The sequence below is a fragment of the Apium graveolens genome, chromosome 7, assembly GCF_009905375.1.
Source record: "Apium graveolens cultivar Ventura chromosome 7, ASM990537v1, whole genome shotgun sequence".
Classification (NCBI taxonomy): domain Eukaryota; kingdom Viridiplantae; phylum Streptophyta; class Magnoliopsida; order Apiales; family Apiaceae; genus Apium; species Apium graveolens.
The window spans coordinates 135,279,175-135,283,749 of NC_133653.1; the positions used below are offsets into that span (position 1 = coordinate 135,279,175).

Here is a 4,575-nt window from a genome sequence, read left to right on the forward strand (position 1 = left end):
GAATGAGAAGAACAACAAGAAAAAGGAGATTTGAGATGGGAGAAGAAGGCTCAAGTCACAGGAGCCAGAATCAAAGAAGTAAACAGAGATTTAGACCTCAGGTTGGACCTGGAAACTTTAAGAAGAATGAATTTGGGGATAGGTTACAAGAAAATAGATCTCAGGCAACTAGTGGATAGAAACCGCCGAAAGCATCAATACCAAAATGTAAGATTTATAGCAAGCGGTATACAGGAACCTGTAACAAGGCAAATATAGTCTATTTCAAGTGTCACACAAAAGGCCATTACGCTCATGAGTGTAAGAATGAGAAGGCTAATATTACTAGTTTCAAGTGTGGAAAAGTGGGACATTTCTCACGAGAATGTAAATGAACGAGTAATAACCAACTATGGCAATTGATTGCTGCACCCTACCTTGTGAATCAAGCAACACTCGTGTCAACTCCAGTAATTCCAATATCTTCCAACCAACCTCAGATGGCATCATCTTCGGCTTACCCAGTTTTACTTATCCAGCTCAGGCCAGAACTTTTAACATGAATATGAAAGATGCAATTCAAAGTCCAGATGTGGTGTCGAGTACGCTTTCCGTGAATACCATTAGTGCTAAAGTATTAATTGATTCTGAAGCCACGAGATCTTTAATTTCGAGATCATTTATTGATAAACTAAATTGTGAAACCCAATTATTACGTGAACCTTTATCCATTATCTTAGCTAATCAGGATGGAGTGTCTGTCAATCATGTTTGTCCTCATTGTAGAATAGAGATCGCCGGGCATGTTTTCCCTGTGAACCTTATACTTTTTCAATTAGGCGAATTCGATGTAATCCTAGGAATGGATTGGTTGACTAATTTCAATGCGCAGATAGATTGTAGGAATAAGAAGGTAGTATTAAGTACGCCTGAAGGTAAAAGAGTGACGTTTAACGGCCATAAGCAAGCGTGAACATTTCTCACCTTGTTGCAAGCAAAGAAGTTGATTCAGAAAGGATGTAAAGCGTATTTAGCTTATGTAGTTGATAAAAGTAAAGAAGTTTCTAATCCAAAAGACATTCCAGTAGTAAGATATTTTCTAGACATTTTTCCGGAAGAGCTTTCTAGTTTACCTCTTGACCGTCAAATGGATTTCACGATAGATCTTGCACCCGGCACAGAACCCGTATCTAAAGCACCATATAGAATGACACCGATAGAGATGAAGGAATTGGCAAAACAATTACAAGAATTATTGGAAAATGGAATCATAATCTTGTTCATGAACATTTGACAATGATTTCTTAAGAGCTGAATGTTTAGAGTGTTGATCTTGAGAAGTTTTTATAAAAAAAGGACCATGCATGTTGTTTTAGAAAGTCTTGCTCCTTAAAATGTTGTTTTATAAAGTTAAAAATCTTGCATGCCATCACTACACCATATTTGACCTATAACAACACCAAAAAAAGTGTTAAAATGGTCAAAACAATGTTACCTAAAGCAAAAAAATGGGCCATGGTTACATTTTTTGAAAATTTGGGGGTTTTGGATTTGCCCCTGCTACAATAGGTGTCTACTGTTACACACTTTGAAATTTTGGTAACACCTCTCAATTTGTTACCATAGAGTACCTATAGTTACATTTTTTATTTCTATGGTAACAAGTTGAAGGTGTAACCACAATTCTGTTGCAACACACCTTACCCTTTAGTAACACCAAAAATATGTTGGAATAGACCCTTTAATAACACCAAAAATATGTTGGAATAGACTCTTTTGTAACATTATATTTGCTATTATAACACTCAATTCAACTTTTGGTAACATTTTTATATCTTATTGTAACATTTTTTTTGAACACTCTGGTATTTTTTTTTTGGGTAAATGAGGTCTAAGCCTCGTAAAATATATAAAAGAGAAAGAATTTACACGAGTCACTCCTCAAAATTTCTCTTAGAACAAGCTCTAAGAAAACAAAGAGAAAAAACAAAAAACAAAAATAAATTACATCAAAAATCAAACCTAACTTAAAATAAGAAAGAAAAAGCTAAAAGACTTAACCAAAAAGCCCACTAGCAATCTAAAAACAAACATCAGCCCACCATCTCCAAAAAAGAGAGCCCAAAGACATCCCTGGCCCATATGGCCTAACAACAACCAAAAGAAAAAGCCTTCCCTGATCCACTCAAATTTGAACAGAAGAAAAGAAAAGACCACAAAAATACTACTGTTCTCGTGATACACACAGACCCATATAAGCAGTCCACTCAAACCCAGCACTCAGAAATAAACCCTTGCAACAGTATAAATCAAGCAAAAATAAGCAAAAACTGCATCAGCCCCTGCAAACAAATATTTAAACAAAATCAGTATTGTAGGGAGGCTGAGAAACCAAGTGTATCAGCAAAATAAGATTAAAAAGCAATTAACTCAATTAATGCAACTTATAATGATTATGGAGCCGTTAACTTGACATTACAGATAATAAGAAGTAACCAAATATATTGCATACATCATCCGAAAGTTACTGAACCGTAACAGCCATACTGATATGCAAAATTTAGAATTCCTTACTCTCATTCAAGAAGACCATGTGTAAGAACATAAGAACTCATCCATGATCAGATTATGTTTCGATCCCAATTCAAATTCAGCATTTCACTCGGCCTATTCTAATTTTTGATACATGAGTACAAGTTAAATCTTATATTATAGATCGTTTCTAGAAATGTCAAATAAATTACATCATTTCAGTTGAGTCAATAAATACAAAAATAAAAATAGGTCGTGCATGATAACTGTGATGCAGTAAAAATAAGATACCTTGATGGCTATTTAGCAAATAAAGAAAAGATACCTTGATGGTTGATTCAGACAAGAAATGATATTTACCTTCAAATTTGGTAGATCTGAAATCATGGATAAAAATGTTAATTCCTGTGACTTGCACTATGTCTAATTGTCTGGTGTGATTACTCCATAAGCCCATGCTGTTGCTTCTAGTTAAAAATAAACAGTCACAATCATATCTAAGACACTACTTTAAGTTTATTTTAATGACAGTCAATCCTTAATTTCAGTTAATAATGTCTAGAAATGTGCAATACCGCAATCCTTGTTCAGAATCTTTTAAAAACTTACGAGTAACATGCTAAATCGCGTAACTGGACAACAAGTTCTAAAGCCAAAAGGAAAAGTGGAGGACGACATGTTTTTCAACCACCAAAGCTTTACCCCTGTAGAAGAAAAGAAATTGTGTCATGAGACAGAGATTTTTTAAATATAAAGTAAATATTTGAAGTAAACCAACACTTGAAAAACATTAGTTTTACTTTATAATCCATAATTGGCCTATTACTCTCCTTGTATAGATTATAATTGTTTGTCCTTTAAGAGTTAATATATACTTTGTAGTCAAAGAAAATATAAATGTATAGAGAATCATTCAGGTCACAATGTCATGGTCTCTTTATTTCATACTAAAAACTACTTGTCCGGCCCAAAAATCATCTATGAAAGATCATATGTTTCACACAATTTAAGTTGTTAAGACTTGCAATCTACACTGCAGAATGATCATTTCTCAATGACGCAATCTCATTGCTACTTAGGCTATTTAGGGCTCTTTTATTGCATACATCAGCTTATATGTTGCTGTAATTTGACAAATATTTAATTTCCTTCATAATTATTATTGCAAGTTAGTAGATGTTAATATCTTGTCAAAACTAAAAGAAGATGCTTATAAGTATGTGGCCGGAATTAGCATACTCGAGGGAATGCTTGCTCGAATTCTGGAGCTTAGATTTCCAGAGTATAGAACCATTTAGCAAACTGATCAGAGTATTCAATCTGCAATGGGAAAGTATATCTCACCTTTTTATTTTTAACTTTCAAGCACTTCAGGCATAACAAACTAAGCAGCCGCTTCAGTTCAGTCAAATGTGAAGGATGATATATTGTCGTTGGTAACTCAATATATCCAAAATGTCCTGAAAATTTAAATATAAACTGCATAAGCAAAGAAGCAAATATACAATATATTATGCACCAAAAAAGAACAAAAATTTCTAGTGAAGCATATTTCCATACCTTCACACTCCTCGGCTTCCGCTGTACCACAAGATTCAAACTTTCCAGACTCAAGAGGTAGACCAAGAAATGGATTTGACAGCTGACTGACATGACTAATAGGACAGTCATTGTTCGATGATGTAGACTACATCACAGGAAATCAGAACAATGTGTGTGAAATATACACATTTTATTAGAACGTAGTAGAAATTATACTGCTAACAGTTTATAAGACTAATTGTAACCATTTCATTTATCAAGTAAATCTTTGTAAAGAATAACCCTGAAGAAGGGTGCTACACTTTCATTACAAGATTTTGATTGTTAGGTCACACACACTGTAGAAGGGGGTTGAATACAGTATTTAGCACAATCAAATCGAATATAAGAACTCAAGTAACAGAAAACAGATTTTATTCAACACAATAAACTCTGTTACAATATGGAACTGTTCTCTCTCAGTGATGAACAAATTATCACGAGAGCTGCTAGGGTTACAATGAATAATAACTTTGATAATGA

At 33.8% G+C, this 4,575-nt stretch overlaps 1 long non-coding RNA gene across 2 annotated transcripts; it reads right to left on the reverse strand.

Annotated features, from left to right (window-relative positions):
* Positions 1-1,884: 1,884 nt before the first annotated feature.
* Positions 1,885-4,261, reverse strand: LOC141675202 (uncharacterized). Of its 2 annotated transcripts, XR_012555937.1 has the most exons (5): positions 4,072-4,261; positions 3,856-3,971; positions 3,121-3,215; positions 2,872-2,978; positions 1,885-2,321 (listed from the first exon to the last, which is right to left on the reverse strand). It is a non-coding gene; the product is annotated as an uncharacterized LOC141675202 (long non-coding RNA). The 2 variants fall into 2 exon arrangements; XR_012555936.1 differs by having other exon boundaries at positions 2,872-3,215.
* Positions 4,262-4,575: the final 314 nt, after the last annotated feature.